Source organism: Protopterus annectens, chromosome 10.part0 (genome assembly GCF_019279795.1).
Source record: "Protopterus annectens isolate FY-2018-M chromosome 10.part0, PAN1.0, whole genome shotgun sequence".
NCBI lineage: Eukaryota > Metazoa > Chordata > Ceratodontiformes > Protopteridae > Protopterus > Protopterus annectens.
The window spans coordinates 374279476-374298146 of record NC_056744.1 but is presented as its reverse complement, the minus strand read 5'-3'; the positions used below and the strand labels follow the sequence as shown (position 1 = coordinate 374298146).

Below are 18671 nucleotides of genomic sequence, written 5' to 3'. Positions count from 1 at the left end.
AGGGTGTATCGGTATTGAGAAAAATGCATTACTAATATCTACCACAGAAAAATATTTTTGCTCTGGCTTTAAATCATTCAGTAAGGTATGTGGATCTGGCACTGTTGGTGCCCTGGATATAACTGCACTATTTACAGCTTGTAAATCTTTGACCATGCGCCATTCCCTGTTTGCTTTCCTCACAGGAAATGAGGGTGTATTACATGGTGAATCAGGAGATTCTATTAAGACTCCTTCCTTAAGTAAGGCTGCTATGATAAGCTTGATTCCTACCTCTGCATCCTTTCTCGAGGAATACTGTCTTTTCTGGGGTCTAAATGCCGATTTTGGCGTAATAGTAACTGGTCCTGCTGTTTGTATTAGTCCTACATCTGATTTCCCTGTTGACCAGAGAATCTCTGGTATGCTTCGCAAGGCTTTTTCCTCTTCCAATAAGAGTAATACTCAGCTATTCTCACTAGCCTGTGAGTGCACAGCTGGGTGTGTCTGTGTTATCCAATTCAATTTCTGTTTCTGTACTCCTTGTTCGGAGAGTTCTAATTCTGTCTGCTTTTCCCACCTTGTGACTTTCTCACGTAAGTCTGCCCATTTCAAATTTATATTCTTAGTTAAGCTAACATGTGGCAATCGATTAGATTTGTAGAGTGCTAAAAATTCCTGGGGCAATGAACAGCTCACTACACTGATGTCCTTCAAGGATGCATCTGCAGTCATAACATATGGGGTTGTCCTGCCTCAGGGCAGCCCTTCGGTCGGCCGGATTCCAAAGTCTGGGTCTGGCCTCGGCTGATGTCGCACCTTCCCCGACGTCAGAGCGTCTGGGGTATAAAAGCATCAGCCGGCGCCATTTTCCTCAGTCTTTCTTGCCGCGCGGTGCCCGAAGCAGAAGCTGTTCGCAAGTGCCGGTCGGTCAGATCCAGTGATTTCAACTACCGAAAACTTCGAAAAAGCCAAGTACCCCGTTGGGGACTCTTTCTTGTCTCAGCTGATGTCAGATAAAGTAAATAATTGTTTAACTTGTGGGAAACAAATACCTCATAAGGATTTCCATTCCTACTGCCTTCCTTGCTTAGGCCCAGACCACGACGTATCGTCCTGTTCAGCCTGTGCTTCCTTCAACCGACGAACTCTTAGACGTCGGTCGGAGTTTGCAGAGGAATTTTTTGGGGCTAGTTTTGCATATAAAATGCCGTCGGAGACTCCGACATCACATTTGGTGAAAGAACGGAAGGACAAGGACCGACACTCGTGGCCAGAGGTTTCGGCTGAAACCACGGTAAGGCCTACCGCGAGTGTCTCTGTTTCGGCCGAAACAGAGTCCTCTGAGATTCCTTCATCCGAATCCACTCAACCGACCACCACGGCCCGGGAGGCCCCGGCTGAGTCAGCTACCGAGCTACCTACCGAAACCAGTGCCCAGGATATGTCCGACATCATACCTTTGGACATATCTACTCCTGCACGTGGGGCAGCTAGGCCCCCTACTTCCATGTCCATTAAGGCCTTTTCTAGGGCTAAAGCTGCTAAACTTTCTAAAGCTTTGCCTCCCAAGACTACATCCCAGAGGCCTTCCTCTAGTTCTCAGATCTTCAGCCTTACAGAGGAACTTATTTCTTTAATTACAGGTTCACAACCTCACTCGGACAGGGCCTCTCACCCTCCACCAGACAAAAGGCCCAGGACTGAGCCTTCTGACCCACACTCTTCAGATGAGTCCTCGGATGGTTCTGAGTTGTCAGACCACCAGGAGGAGGCTTATTCGCCCTATGAGGATTCTGATGCAGAAGAATCTATCCCTTCTGCCTCCCCTCCTGAAGAGTTTTCCTTTGGTGAGACTCTACACTCCATGAGAGAGCATTTTCAATGGCAAGGTCAGGATTTCTCTGATTCTAGAAAAAGATTAAGGACCTTTTTGCATTTGCCTCAGCATAGGCCCTTAGCTATACCTCCTGTTTTGAATATAATTGATGATATGTACAATGATGTCAGTACAGCCCCTGATACTCTCCCCCCGGCCCCTGCCAAACCTGATAAATATTACAGGGTCCCCGATTCTCATTTTCATCTGTATAAAGCCCATTCTGCATACCCAGAAACTATTACTCTGGGCCCTAAAGGAGTTGCGGCTGCCACTGCCAAAAATCCTTTACCTTCTGAAAGAGAGTCTAGAGCTTTAGAGAGATGGGGGAAAGAAGGTATATACTTCTGCAACTCTTTCCGTCAGGGCACTAAATTGTCAATTTCATATGATACAGTACCAAGAGTATTTGTTAGATGAACTGAACAAGAAGCTTTCTTCTCCTGAGCCCCTTGACCGTAAATCCCTTCAGGATTTGGTACACAACTCACAGCAGGTTAGTAATCATTTCTTAAAGTGTGGTTATGATGCATTGGAGGCTTCATTTAGGTCAGCTATGACTGGGGCAGTTATTCGTAGGCATGCCTGGCTGAAGGAACAATCTTTGCCAGACCATGTTAAAGCTAAACTCCTGGATGCTCCAATGGAGAAACAAAATTTATTTGGCTCCTCTGATCAGGAGGTCTTAAAGTATCAAGAAAAGGCAAAATCTGTGCAAACAGTTAAGGATTTCCTACAAGTACAACCACAGAGATTCAGCAGAAACTGGCCTACTAAGAATTGGTCCTTTCCAGACTCGGACAGAGCTCAGAGAGGCAGGAACAGACGCCCCAGAGGCAGAGGCCAATCGAGGGGCTCTTACAGAGGCTGTCAGTGGCAGCCTGCCATCCAGAGAGGTAGTGCAACAGCAGCATCAACAACTACTACACCAGGACAGGCTCAATGACTTTACTCTGATTCCGCCCACCAGGGCTCAACTGGAAACACCCTTGGGCGGAAAGCTTGCTTTATTCTCAAAAAATTGGCATTATATTACAAGGGACACATGGACACTGCAAATAATAGACAAAGGATACAGGTTCCACTTCCACACTTTGCCAAAAAGAAACGGAATGCCAAACCTACCACCGAATCAGGGGCAGAGGCTTTAAAGCAGATCAACAACTTGCTTCAAATGAAAGCTATAGAAAAGGTACCACTTTCAGAGCAAGGCCAAGGATTTTACTCTTGTACCAAGAAAAGAAAATCAATGGATGCCTATTCTCGACCTGTCCGCACTGAACACTTATCTCATTGCGCCAAAATTCAAGATGCTGACCCTACAGCAACTTCTTCCCATGTTGGGCAAGAGTCTTGGCTGGTGACTCTAGATCTCAAGGAGGCATACCTGCACGTCCCTATTCGACCAAACTGCAGAAGACACCTCAGATTTCTTGCAGGGTCAGAGCATTATCAATTCTCAGCATTGCCCTTTGGCTTATCTACTGCGCCCAGAGTATTCACGAAATGCCTGGCATCAGTAATTGCACATTGCAGACTTCAGGGGATTCAAATCTACCCTTATCTGGACGACTGCCTTATACAAGCGGACAACAAGGTAAATTTGATAAAAGACTTGGCCTATGCCATCCACCTACTACAGGCATTGGGATACACAGTCAACATCCAAAAATCAAGACTGGTTCCATCCCAAAGGATAACCTTTCTGGGTGCGGATCTAGACACAACCACCCAAATGGCCTTTCTCACAGAAGAAAAACAAAACAACTTCCGGATTACTTCATGAATCTGACAAGACAAGCTCAGCTTACTGCAAGGAAAATCCTGCAGGCCCTGGGTTACATGGCATCCTGCATAATTCTGATACCACAGGCCAGGCTGCATATGAGAAAATTACAATGGTATCTAAGGAGTGCATGGTCTCAACACAGTCACAGTTTGGAAACTTTGATACCAATCATTCCTTGCCTTCAAAAGGAATTCCTGTGGTGGGCTCAGGCCTGCCAGTCCAACAGAGGGTTGTCTTTCAACAAACCAAAAACAAAACAAACCATCACCGCGGATGCTTCAGACCGAGGATGGGGAGCACACATGGAGGGCAAATGTATCCAAGGCCTATGGTTTCAAGGACAGCTACACATGCACATAAACCAAAAGGAAATGCTGGCAGTGATGCATGCAATCGAGGCTTTCAAACCCTTCCTCCATCAAGGCCACCTGTTAATAAGGACAGACAACACCACGGTCATGTGGTACATAAACAAGCAGGGAGGCACACACTCCTACCCTCTATGCTGGCTGGCTATGAATCTATGGGAGCTATGCCTGAAACTCAATATCCAACTGCAGTCCCAGTTCATGCCAGGAAAGGAAAATACACTGGCAGACAGCTTAAGCAGAACTACCATGGATGCACACGAATGGATGCTGCACCCAGACATCTTCCAATTCATAACAAAGGCATGGGGAGCGCCGGAGATGGATCTGTTCGCTTCCCCCCTCAATCATCAACTGAGGGCATTCTGCTCAAGGACATACCACCCACAAGCATGGAGGGTGGACTCTCTCTCTTTCAGCTGGAAAGCTCTAAAAGTATATGCCTTCCCACCTCTCCCTTTAATGTACAAGGTTCTACTAAAGATCAGGGAGGAACAGCCAAGAGTGATTCTGATAGCTCCAGACTGGCCAAGGCAACACTGGTATCCACTATTGAGGAGCATGTCACAGGCAAAACCATGGCCTCTCCCCCTATGGCCTCTTCTTCTGACGCAGAACAATTTCAAGATCATGCATCCCAACTTAAAAACATTGCAGCTAACTGCCTGGAAAATCCCTTAAATCCAAAACAAAATGTTTTATCACAGAGAGTGAAGGACATTATCATGGAAGCTCGCCAGCCTTCCACAAGGAAGACATACTCAGCTAAATGGAAGAGATTTTTCATTTGGAACACATCAAAAGGCTTAGATGTGACAGTGGCAAGCATGACACATTCTGGAATACTTAGCAGAACTGTTCCACAATGGCCTTTCCTATTCTTCCATTAAGATTCATGCCTCAGCAATTTCAGCAGAATACAATGTGGATCCACCTATCTTCTCACACCCTCTCCGCAAGCAATTTCTGAGAGGGATCAAAAATATCAAACCTCCAAGAAAACCCCCTTTACCTGCTTGGGATCTCAACTTTGTCTTGGAGAAACTAACACTTCCTCCCTTTGAACCAGCAGCAACAGCGGATCTTCAGTTTCTGTCTTGGAAAACTGCATTCCTTCTGGCAATAACTTCAGCAAGAAGAGTATCTGAGTTACAAGCATTAATGGCAGTACAGCCATTTCTTATCTTCCATCAGGACAGAGTTACACTAAGAACTAATCCTACTTTTATGCCAAAGGTGGTATCTAGGGTATCCTTGAACCAAGCTATTCACTTGCCTACGTTCTTCCCAAATCCACAGAATAGAGGGGAAAAACTTCTGCACACCCTGGATATACACAGACAACTACGCTACTACTTACAGAACTAAAAGTAGCAGAAAAACTGACCATCTATTTGTAGCATATGCTGCTGGGGAGCAAGGAAAAGCAATTTCCAAACAGACAATTTCAAAATGGATAGGAAATTGCGTTCGATTTTGTTACTCCTTTCATGGAAAGTCAGTTCCTGCAAATATCAGGCCTCATTCCACAAGGGCCACGGCCACCACTACAGCCTTCCTATGAGGGGTGGCTACCAAGGACATTTTAGAAGCTGCTACTTGGAGCTCCGTGCATACATTTACCAAACATTACAATCTACCTTTATACTCCAGATCCAGAGCAGGCTTTGCTACTGCAGTCCTGCAGGGGATCTTAACTACACCATCTTTTTCTTAGTACCTCCTCCCCCAGATTGGCTACGGTATTCTACCCATATGTTATGACTGCAGATGCATCCTTGAAGGACATAGTACAGTTTTGTACCTACCATAAATGTAGATGTCCGATAGGTATGCATCTGCAGTCAGGTTTACCCTCCCTCCTACCCCTCTGTGTTATTCCTAGGGTGTTTACCCCTCTTTTAGCTAGCTGGGGGAATCTGTTATGGTGTATTTGTTTGTATATACGTGTGTGTGTATATATATGAGGCAGGACAACCCCATATGTTATGACTGCAGATGCATACCTATCGGACATCTACATTTTTGGTAGGTACAAAACTGTACTTTTCCTTCTGTGTCCCAGTACAAGTTTCGTAACACTAGTCTGTTCGCGTGGTTCTGAAACAATTTCTGCTCATAATCTTTATCAGGTCCTGGTCTATTACAGTAGTATAGAGTACAGTGCAACAAATGCTGATGTCCTTCAAGAATGCAACTGCAGTCATAACATATGGGTTGTCCTGCCTCAGGCAGCCCTCGGTCGGCCGAATTCCAAAGTCTGGGTCCGGTGTCGGCTGGTGTCGCCTCCTCTCCAACGTCACAACGGCTGGAGTATAAAGGCATCGGCCGACGCCATCATCTTCAGTCTTTCTTGCCGCGCGGTGCCCGAAGCAGAAGCAGTTCGCAAGTGCTGGTCAGTCGGCTCCTGTGTTTTCAGTACTGAAGTCATCTAAAAGCGAAGTACCCCGTTGGGGAACATTTATTCTTGCTTCAGTCGATGTCAGAACAAATTGAGAAAGTTAATAGTTTGTCTTGTGGTAAACAAATACCTCATAAGGACTTCCATTCTCTCTGCCTTCCCTGCCTGGGCCCAGGCCACGACGTCTCAGCCTGTGCTGCCTGTGCCTGCTTTAATAAGCACACTCAGGCGCCGGGCAGAATTCGCCGAGGACTTCGGTGAATCTTTTGCGTATATCATGCCGTCGGAACAACCGACAACCCAATCTGCTAAAAAACGCAAGGACCGGGACCGACATCCTTGGCCTGCGTCCACTACCGATGTTTCTCCTAAACCCTCTACTAGCCCTCCGGCTCCTTCGGAAGTGGTAAATCTACCACTCCAGGCCGACACAGCGCGAATACGACCTTCTGTCTCTGAGACCTCTCCGGTGCCGGTTGTTGATTTTCCTCCGGCAACCAAAGTTCTGGATCTACCTGACACCATTCCTGTGGACAAGGTAACGCCTGCACGTGGGGCTGCTAGGCCTCCTGTTTCCATGTCCATCAAGGCCTTTGCACGTGCTAAGGCCGCCAGTCAGGCCAAGGCCCATCCTAAACCTGCCCAGGCCCCTTCCTCTGATAAGCAGATCATGTCTCTGGCTGCAGATCTTATTTCCCTTATCAGGGGGTCTCAGCCTCATCCGGACAGGGGTTCTCAGCCACCTGCAGAGAAAAGGCCTAGAACTGAGCAGGCAGACGACCTCTCCTCGGATGAAGCCTCTGGGGATTCTGAGCACTCTGACACTCAAGAAGATCCCTTCCATTCCTACGAGGACTCTGATGCTGAGGAATCTATTCCCTCTGCCTCCCCTCCAGAAGATTTCTCATTTGGGGAAGTTCTGCATTCCATGAGGGAACATTTTCAATGGCAGGGTCAGGAATTCTCTGACTCCAGGAAAAGGCTTCGTACTTTCCTCAAGCTCCCCCAGCACAGACCTCTGGCTATCCCTCCAGTTATGGATGTTTTGGATGATGTTTTCTCTGACTCCAGTGCCAACCCTGACTCTCTTCCTCCTGCTCCTGTCAAGCCGGACAGATATTATAGGGTCCCTGACACTCACAAGCACCTTTTTAAGGCCCACTCTGTGGATCTAGAAACTATTTCACAGGGCCCCAATCCTCCACTGCCAAAAACCCACTTGCCAGCTGACAGAAGCAAGGTCCCTGGAGAGATGGGGTAAAAAAGTATACACCTCTACTACCCTAGCCATGAGATCTCTTAACTGCCTTTTTCACATGTTTCAGTACCAAGATTTTCTCCTGGATGATTTACAGAAAAAGGTAGCCTCTTCTGAGCCTATTGATAAAAAGGCACTGCAGGATCATATACATAACACTCAGCAGGTTAATAACCATTTTCTGCAGTGTGGTTATGATGCACTGGAAGCTTCATGTAGGGCAGCTATGACTGGGGCTGTAATACGTAGACATGCTTGGTTGAAGGATCAATCTTTGCCTGACCATGTTAAAGTAAAGTTACTGGATGCACCTTTGGAGAAACAAAAGCTTTTTGGTGCTACTGCACAAGATGTATTGAAATCCATAGAGGAAAAAGCAAAGTCAGTACAGACAGTAAAGGATTTTCTTCAGGTTCAGCCACCCAGATTCAGCAGAAACTGGCCCTCAAAGAATTGGTCCTTCCCCGGCTCTGACAAGTTTCAAAGGGGGAAAAAGCAGATGAGCCAGGGGTAGAGGACAACACCGAGGATCTTACAGGGGCCGCCAATGGCAACCTCCAAATCAAAGTGGCGCAGACAGTTCAGCTGCACCACAGGGACAATCACAATGACTTCACTTTCGTACCGCCTACAAAGGTTCAAAGAGAAGCACCTTTGGGTGGAAAATTAGCCTTATTCTCACAAAACTGGCATATCTTAACCAAAGACAATTGGATTCTGGATTTGATAGACAAAGGTTACAGATTCCACTTCCACACATTACCAATAAGACAAGGCATGCCAAACCTGCCACATCATCAAAGGGCAGAGGCACTCTCTCAAGTTTCAATGCTATTAAGTATAAAAGCAATAGAAAGGGTTCCTCCTCAGGAGCAAGGCCAGGGATTTTATTCAAGACTGTTCCTTGTTCCAAGAAAAGAAAACAAATGGAGACCCATACTGGACTTGTCAAATCTAAACACTTTCCTCATATTGCCAAAGTTCAAAATGCTGACGTTGCAGCAGCTTCTTCCCATGCTGGACAAGGGGTCTTGGCTGGTCACTCTGGACCTCAAGGAGGCATACCTGCATGTCCCAATCAGACAAAGCTGCAGAAGATACCTCAGATTTCTTGCAGGAACAGAGCATTATCAATTCTCAGCATTGCCGTTTGGCTTGTCTACTGCCCCCAGAGTGTTCTCGAAATGCCTGGCATCTTTCCTCATTGTGCCAAAGTTCAAAATGCTGACGTTGCAGCAGCTTCTTCCCATGCTGGACAAGGGGTCTTGGCTGGTCACTCTGGACCTCAAGGAGGCATACCTGCATGTCCCAATCAGACAAAGCTGCAGAAGATACCTCAGATTTCTTGCAGGAACAGAGCATTATCAATTCTCAGCATTGCCGTTTGGCTTGTCTACTGCACCCAGAGTGTTCCCGAAATGCCTGGCATCAGTAGTGGCACACTGCAGATTGCAGGGGATTCAAATATACCCCTACTTGGATGACTGCCTCATACAAGCAGACAACAAACAAACCTTAAAAGGGAATTTGGACTATGTCATGCATCTACTGCAGGCCTTGGGATACACAGTCAACATTCAAAAGTCAAAATTACTACCATCCCAACAGATTACATTCCTAGGAGCCAAACTGGACATAGAATCACAAATGGCCTACCTCACAGAGGAAAAACAGCAGCATTTACTAGAGTACTTCAAAGTCCTAGCAAAGCTTTCCCAGCTGACTGCAAGGAAAATCCTGCAGGTCCTGTGATGTCCTTCAAGGATGCATCTGCAGTCCTTACAAATGGGTTGTCCTGTCGTCAGGCAGCCCTTCAGTCGGCCGGATTCCAAAGTCTGGGTCTGGCCTCTGCTGGTGTCGCACTTCACCCGACGTCATAGCTGCAGTTATTCGGGTATAAAGACATCAGCCGACGCCATTTTCCTCAGTCTTTCTTGCCGCGTGGCGCCCGAAGCAGAAGCTGTTCGCAAGTGCCGGTCGGTCAGAACCAGAGATTACCAATACCAAATACTTCTACTACTACCGAAGACTTCTAAAAAGCTAAGTACCCCGTTGGGGACTCTTTCTTGCCTCAGCCGATGTCAGAAAAAGTGAATAACTGTTTAACTTGTGGGAAACAAATACCTCATAAAGATTTCCACTCTTACTGCTTACCTCTTTTAGGCCCAGACCACGACGTAGCAGCTTGTCTAGCCTGTGCTTCTTTCAACCGGCGGACGCTTAGACGTCGGTCGGAATTTGCTGAGGAGTTTTTCGGCTCCGATTTTGCTTACATTATGCCGTCGGATCCTCCGACTACGCAAATATCTAAAAAGCGCAAGGAAAAGGACCGACACTTGCGGTCCGCGGTTTCGGCCGAAACCGCGGTTAAGCCAACCGCGAGTGTCTCTGTTTCGGCTGAAACCGAGCAAGCGGTTCTTCCTTCGGCCGAAAGCTTACCTCCTACCGAGGCCTCATCCGGCATGGCTGAATCTGCAACTGAAATCCCTCCCGCTCTTGCGGGTTCACAGGATTTATCTGATATTATCCCTTTGGATATTTCTACCCCTGCACGTGGAGCTGCTAGGCCACCTGCATCCATGTCGATTAAGGCCTTTGCCAGGGCTAAAGCAGCAAAAGCTACCAAAACTGTGCCTGCTAAGACCCCCTCTCACAGGCCTAGCTCTAGTTCACAAATGCTTAGTCTAGCAGAGGATCTCATTTCTTTGATCCGGGGATCCCAACCACACCCAAACAGGGCCTCTCACCCTCCTCCAGAGAAGAGGCCTGGAGTAGAGCCCCCTGAGCCAGTTTCTTCAGATGACTCCTCTGATGAATCAGATAATTCAAACCCTCCAGAGGGCCCTTTTTCTCCTTATGAGGACTCTGATGCAGAAGAGTCTATTCCTTCTGCTTCTCCGCCTGAGGAATTTTCTTTTGGGGAAACCTTGCATGCTATGAGGGAACAATTTCAATGGCAGGGCCAGGATTTTTCAGACTCTAGGAAAAGACTTAGAACCTTTTTGCATTTGCCACAGCATAGGCCTTTAGCCATTCCTCCAGTAATTACTGTTGTGGATGATGCATTTAATGATGCTTGTACTGCTCCTGATTCTCTTCCTCCGGCCCCTGCTAAGCCCGATAGGTACTACAGGGTTCCGGACACACATTATCATTTGTATAAGGCTCCTTTTGCAGATCCCAAAACTATCTCCCAGGGACCCAAGGCTGTAGCTGTACCTCTGCCAAAAAAACCCTCCCCTCTGAAAGGGAATTTAGGGCCTTAGAGAGATGGGGTAAAAAAGTTTACACTTCTGCTACTCTTTCAGCTAGGGCCATGAACTGTCAATTCCACATGATTCAGTATCAGGAATTTGTTAGACCAGTTAACTAAAAAACTGTCCTCGGATGAACCATTAGACAAAAAATCTGTTCAGGAAATGGTACATAACATTCAGCAGGTCAGTAATCATTCCTTAAAATGCGGCTATGATGCACTGGAGGCTTCCTTTAGATCAGCCATGACTGGTACAGTGATCAGAAGACATGCATGGTTAAAAGAGCAGTCCTTACCAGACCATGTTAAGTCAAAGCTCCTAGATGCTCCCATGGATAAGCTCAATTTGTTCGGCTCCCCTGCACAGCAGGTGCTGAAGAAGGCGGAAGAGAAAGCAAAATCTGTTCAGACAGTCAAGGATTTCTTGCAGGTCCAGCCTCCAAGGTTTAGCAGGAACTGGCCTTCCAAGAATTGGTCCTTTCCAGACACCTCCAGAGCTCAGAGAGGCAGGAATAGGAGCTCAAGAGGCAGGGGTCAATCCAGAGGTGCCTACAGGGGACGTCAGTGGCAGGCTAACAACCAGCGAGGTACAGCCACAGATCCAGCCACCACCACTTCCACAGGACAATCACAGTGACTTGGCTCTGGCACCGCCTACCAGGGAACAACTAGAAGCACCCTTAGGCGGGAAGCTAGCCTTATTTTCAGTAAACTGGCATTACATCACAGGAGACAAATGGATTTTACAGACAATAGACCAAGGTTACAGGTTTCACTTCCATACTCTACCAAGGAAGAGAGGAATGCCAAACCTACCTCCAAATCAGAAGACAGAAGCTCTAGAACAAATAACTACTTACTAAGGATGAGAGCTGTAGAAAGGGTACCATCTATGGAACAAGGGCAAGGATTTTACTCCAGACTCTTCCTGGTACCAAGAAAAGAAAACCAATGGAGACCTATTCTCGACCTGTCCGCTTTAAACACATACCTCATTGTTCCAAAATTCAAAATGCTGACCCTACAGCAATTTCTTCCCATGCTGGGCAAGGAGTCTTGGCTGGTAACTCTAGATCTCAAGGAGGCATACCTGCACGTTCCCATACGGCCAAAATGCAGAAGATACCTCAGATTTCTTGCAGGATCAGAGCATTATCAATTCTCAGCATTGCCCTTTGGCTTATCTACTGCGCCCAGAGTATTCACGAAATGCCTGGCATCAGTAATTGCTCATTGCAGGCTTCAGGGAATTCAAATTTACCCTTACCTGGACGACTGCCTGTTACAAGCGGACAACAAAAACAAATTAACAAAAGACTTGAAAAGGGTCATTCATCTACTGCAAGCCCTGGGATACACAGTCAATATAAAAAAGTCAAGGCTGATACCATCCCAAAGGATAACCTTCTTGGGTGCAGAGCTGGACACATCAAAACAAATGGCATTCCTAACAGTAGAAAAACAGGAGCAACTCCCTCTCTACTTCATGGCATTAACAAAGCAGAACCAGCTAACAGCAAGAAAAGTCCTACAAGCCCTGGTTTACATGGCATCCTGCATAACATTGATTCCACATGCCAGACTACATATGAGAAAGTTACAGTGGTACCTAAGGAATTTATGGTCTCAGCACAAGCACAGCCTAGAAACCCAAATTCCAATAATTCCATGCCTGAAGCAAGAATTCCAATGGTGGGCTCAGGCCTGTCAATCAAACAAAGGACTGCCCTTCCACAGCACTCAACCAAGCCAGACCATCACAACGGACGCCTCAGACCTCGGTTGGGGGGGCGCATATGCTGGACAAGTGCATGCAAGGCTTATGGACTCAAGACCAGCTGCACCTACACATAAATCAAAAGGAAATGCTGGCAGTAAAACTGGCAATTCAGACATTCAGACCATTTCTTCGACAGGGTCAACTGTTGATAAGGACGGACAACACCACAGTTGTGGTACATCAACAAACAGGGAGGCATACATTCATACCCTCTATGCCGGATGGCAATGGACCTCTGGAATGTGGCCCTGAGCTTCAACATTCAGTTACAAGCAATTTTTGTGGTGCCAGGAAAAGAAAATATACTAGCAGACATCCTAAGCAGAACTACCACGGATGCCCACGAATGGATGCTGCATCCGGACATCTTCAAAACCATTACAGGGAAATGGGGACTACCAGAAATAGACTTGTTTGCATCCCCACACAATCACCAACTGAAAAAATTCTGCACGAGGACGTACCACCCACTTGCTTGGAAAGTGGACTCCCTATCTTTCAGTTGGAAAAACCTGACAGCATATGCATTCCCACCTCTTCCTTTGATGCGCAAGGTGCTTTTGAAGATCAAAGAAGACCGTCCAAGGATCATCCTGATAGCTCCAGACTGGCCAAGGCAACATTGGTACCCATTACTGAGGAGTATGTCTCTGGAACAAATATGGCCTCTGCCCCTAGTTCCCTTACTGTTAACACAGAACAACTTCAAAACCCTGCATCCAAACCTGAAAACACTGCAGCTGGCTGCCTGGAACATTGCATAAGACCAAATAACCCAGATTTATCTCAAAGGGTTAAAGACATTATCTTGGAGGCTCGCAGACCCTCAACAAGAAAAAATTATTCAGCAAAATGGAAAAGATCTCATTTGGAGTACTGCAAAAGGAGAAAATGTGTCACTGGTAAACATAGCTAACATCCTGGAATACTTGGCAGAGCTCTTCCACAATGGCCTGTCCTGTTCATCCATTAAGATTCATGCATCAGCTATTTCAGCAGAATACAACTTGGATCCTCCAGTCTTCTCACATCCTCTGCTCAGGCAGTTTGTGAGAGGAATTAAAAATGTAAAACCACCTAGGAAGCCACCATTGCCAGCATGGGACTTGAACTTTGTGCTAGAAAAGTTGACACTCTTTCCTTTCGAGCCAGCAGCAACAGCAGAATTACAGTACTTATCATGGAAAACTGCTTTCCTGCTTGCAATCACTTCAGCAAGAAGGGTTTCTGAACTACAGGCATTAATGGCAGTACAGCCCTTCCTGATCTTCCATCAAGATAGTGTCCATGAGAACTAATCCTACTTTTATGCCAAAGGTGGTCTCCAGGGTATCCTTAAACCAAGCTATCCACCTGCCTACATTCTTCCCCAACCCACAGAACAGGGGAGAAAGACTGTTGCATACCTTGGATGTACATAGACAATTACGTTACTACCTGGACAGGACCAAGAGCAATAGAAAAACTGACCAGCTACTGGTAGCATATGCAACAGGAATGGAAGGAAAAGCAATTTCAAAACAGACAATCTCTAAGTGGATAGGAAATTGTATTAGATTTTGTTACTCTTACCATGGGAAGAAAACTCCAGAAAACATCAGACCTCACTCTACAAGGGCTACAGCCACTACCACAGCTTTTTTATGAGGAGTGGCTACCAAAGACATTTTAGAGGCTGCTACTTGGAGCTCCGTGCATACATTTGCCAAGCATTATAATTTACCCTTATACTCCAGATCCCGAGCAGGTTTTGCCACTGCTGTTTTGCAAGAGATCTTAACTACACCATAATCTTATTACTCCTCCTCCCCCAGTTTGGCTATGGTATTCTACCCATTTGTAAGGACTGCAGATGCATCCTTGAAGGACATAGTACAGTTTTGTACCTACCATAAATGTAGATGTCCGATAGGCATGCATCTGCAGTCAGGATTACCCTCCTCCTTCCCTCTGAGGTATTCCTAGGGTATTTACCCATCTTCTAGCTAGCTGGGGGAATCTATTATGGTGTATTTGTTTGTATATATGTATATACATGTTTATTTTTATTTGCTCTCTCTTATTTGGAAACTTTTGCAATTATCCAAATTTAGCCTTCCTAGAGGGCACCTGGCATCTGGGGCAAGAAACACTGAGGAAGATGACGTCGGCTGATACCTTTATACCCGAATAACTGCAGCTATGACGTCGGGTGAAGTGCGACATCAGCCGAGGCCAGACCCAGACTTTGGAATCCGGCCGACCGAAGGGCTGCCTGACGACAGGACAACCCATTTGTAAAGACTGCCGATGCATGCCTATCGGACATCTACATTTATGGTAGGTACAAAACTGTACTTTCATGCTCGGCCGACGTCCGATGTTAATCATGTTTCACTGTTGCAGTCATTACACTTGGGTTATCCTGCTGGCAGGCTACCCGCTGTCGGCCTGAATTCCAAAGTCTTGGTCCGGCACTGGTTGCTGTCGCCTCTTCCCTGACGTCAGTGCACCAGGGGGTATAAAAGATGCAGCTGACACCATTTTCTTCAGTCGCAGTTCGCAAGTGCCGGTTGGCCAACTCCTGAGATTTTTCAAAATCGAATTTCAGATCCGAAGTCTTCATTAAAGCTAAGTACCTTGTTGGGGGAAACTTTTTTCTTGCTCCAGATCGATGTCAGAAAAAGTTAACAATTGTATTTTTTGTGTGAAGCAAATACCTCATAAGGATTTTCATTTTTATTGTATACCTTGCCTAGGCCCTGATCACAACGTTGCTAGCTGTCTGTTTTGTGCTAGATTTAACCGACGCACTATTAAGTGTTTGTACGATTTTGCCTTTCATTACTTTGGCTGAAAATTCAATTATATAATGCCGTCGGAACAGCCGACGACCGGAGTTTATAAAATGCGCAAGGAAAAAGAAAAGGACAGGCATCTGAGGTCCAAAACCGACGAGGCTTCCGTTAAGCCAGTCACCGGTTTGCCGGTTCTCAGTGAGGCTCTTTCGCAGCCCCTGACACCCGCTACTTCAGAGCCACAGGCCGCTGCCGACTCCCAGGTGGAGCCAGCTAGGCCTCTGGATACTCAAGGTATTGGATACTTGGAAACTATTCCCGCAGATGGGTCTGGAGCCGCTGAGCAGGCATCGGCTTCTGAGGGTGTTTTCAGACTTTACACAGTTATATGTAAAGCCTACTTCAGCTTCAAAAGCAAGGACTAAAGCAGCTCTAAAGACAAACAAGTACAGCATTCTCCTCGACATACTTCCATGCCTAAAAAACAGATGCTCAAAATTGCCGAAGACCTAATTACCTTGATCAGGGGTTCCCATCCCCCTCCTGATAAGCCGCCTAGGCAAGAGACAATATGAATCTTCAGATCAGGTTTCCTCTGATCAAGAATACTCTTCCTCCCTATGAGGATTCTAATGCTGAAGAATCTATCCCTTCAGCCTCTCCTGAGGATTGCTCTTTTCGGGAAACCCTGCATACCATGAGGGAGCACTTCCACTGGGAGAGCCAAGACTACTCAGAATCAAAGAAAAGGCTTGGAGATTTTCTTTTACTACCTCAGCACAGGCCTCTTGCTATTCTCCCTGTGTTAGACATAGATGTATTGTCAGTCTGTCCTTTCTCCTGACTCTTTACCCCCTGCCCCTGTTAAACCAGACAGATACTACAGGGTTCCAGATTCACATAAATTTCTTTATAAAAGCCCTGCTGCTGACCCAGAAACTATTTCTCAGGGTCCCAAAGGGGTCAAGGCTTCCACTGCAAAAAAAACCTGTCCTCTCTGATATGGATTCAAGGGCACTAGACAGATGGGTGGAAAAAGGTTTACACTTCTGCTACTTTGGCTGTGAGGGCTTTAATTTGTTAATTTCATATGCTTAAATATCAGCAATACTTAATGTCACTGCTTAAACAGAAAATGTTGACAAATTCTGATTGTGCAGAAAATAAGGAAATGCAGGAATGACTTTTGATGTGTGAAAACATAAGTCAGCTAGAGTGTGTGTCTTTTTCTTGTTCTAAAGCAAAGGTTTTACTTTAAAAAACTATTTTTGTTGCGAGTTTAGCTAAATTTGTGTGGTGACTTTTTGTTTTAATTTACTTTTGTGAGTCTTTTTTGTCCGGCTGAGTGCCAGTGACATCAGCCCTGTCCAGCTTTTCAGGTATTATATGTTATGAGTGTGTGTAAGCAAGGTTTTACCCTGATGGCCCTGTAACTGGTGTGTTAGTAGCTGGGTACTGGCCAGCCTTTCCCCGCCAGACTCCTTCCATTTTGGTCCAATCAACTCTCCTGCACTGAGGAGCTGTTGGCTGGTGCTGGTCTTGGCGTGGTCTTGCTGTGCTGCTCGACCTGGAGAGGCATGAGGTTCAACCTTCTGGGAACCCCAGGCTGGCTCACTGCCTGTGGGACCCACCCCTCCAGTCCGCCTCCTTCCCGGGGAGGAGGCTGTGGGAGGGTGCTCAAGCACCTCGTTCTGGAGAGAGAGGGGCCTCCGCGGGCCGGCGGGCCGTCGGCCCTGAGAGCCAGGCTCCGGCCCCTCCCTGCCGAGCGGTTCGGGTCTCCTCCTCAGCCTGATCTCGGCTCCCCCAGCTCACCCTCCTTCCTCGAGGTCAAAACTCCGGACTCGCTGGAGTATCGAGAATCACCCAGGGAGTGCAGTACACCCTTCGAGATTCACCCCTACTTGATTCCCCCGCTTATCCTGATGAGGACTCCCTATCCAGGCCCATCCCGGGATGGGAGTGTTGGGAGCCCTTTTGCTCCGGGGGAGCGACCCACCGAGTACTTTCAGCCTGTCGACTCCACCCGCTCAGCCGGCGGACGAGTTGACAAGCTAGAGCTCCGCACTCCGGGGAAGGTGATCAGTGGTCGGGCCCGGTACCGGACCCTGGGGCCGAGCCAGAGCGGATCCATCTCGTCTTCGCCCGATCCGGCTCCGTGCCGATCCGAGGTGGGCCCGGGGGATCGGGGCTCGCCTGTGAGGTCCTGGATCCGCCCCGGCCTGGGGAGTGCGAGGCCCGATCCACGGCTCGGATCGACTCTCGGCCGGCTTCGAGTAGCCTGCCCGAGCGATGCCCTGAGGGGCCTTCGCCGCCCGCTGATTGGGCCTGTTCGCCTGCCCTCTTTGATCTAGTGGGCTTCCTCTGCTGGCCCCCGCCTCCTCTACCGCCCCCAGAGGACCCTCCCCCCTGGCAGATCGCTTTAAGCCCCATCTCGTTCCCCCAGAGCCCTTGCCAAAGACACGTTCTTGGCCCCGATTGCCTAGGAGGCCCTCAAGAGATGACAAAGGAGGCACCCCAAGGGAATGCTCTCCCCTCTGCAAGAACCGGAGGAGAGGGAGACAGTCCCTCCGGTCTCTCACACGGAGGATCTCTCCTTGGGACTTCCTCATGCCTCTCTCTCGATTGTGGTGGGACCAAGTCTTTCATGAAATGAGGACAGGTTTGGGGAGGCCCCTGGCTCGGGCCTGGTTTACCTCTTGGGTGTCCCCCTGCCGTAATTGGGGGGTGGAGTAAATTACCTCCAGTGCCGCCCCCGGGTCCCCGGGAGACCAAAATGGGAAAGGAAGGGGAGATCCTCCACCCACCCCTCCGGGGAGGGTCCCAGAGAGGCCCCCGCGAGGATGTAGATGACAGGGGATGTGCTTGGCACAAAGGGGGAACTCCAAACAGAGAGTCCCTCAGTCCACCGGAACTGAGAAGGAGGCGCGGGAATACGCTACCTAAAGCGGTCTATGATGATGGAGACAGAGTTTATTACTTCACCCAAATGGGGGTTATAGTTATTCGGATCAACGAACTCTGGATCGCGACTCTCGAGCTCAATCCTCCACGAGTAGCCCAGGAGGAGGACAGAGTCTGCTACCCACCAAAAACTCCACCGCATGGCCGAGAGCGCTCATTCTAAGGCTACTCTCCATGCAACGGAGGGCCATGCTGCTAGACCTGCGCGCCGACTCACCCACCT

At 47.7% G+C, this 18671-nt stretch overlaps 1 protein-coding gene across 1 annotated transcript in view; it reads left to right on the top strand.

Annotated features, from left to right (window-relative positions):
* The window catches only part of DHX9 (DExH-box helicase 9), a 1660482-nt gene that overhangs the window by 816929 nt on the left and 824882 nt on the right, over positions 1–18671 (top strand). The window lies entirely within an intron of this gene.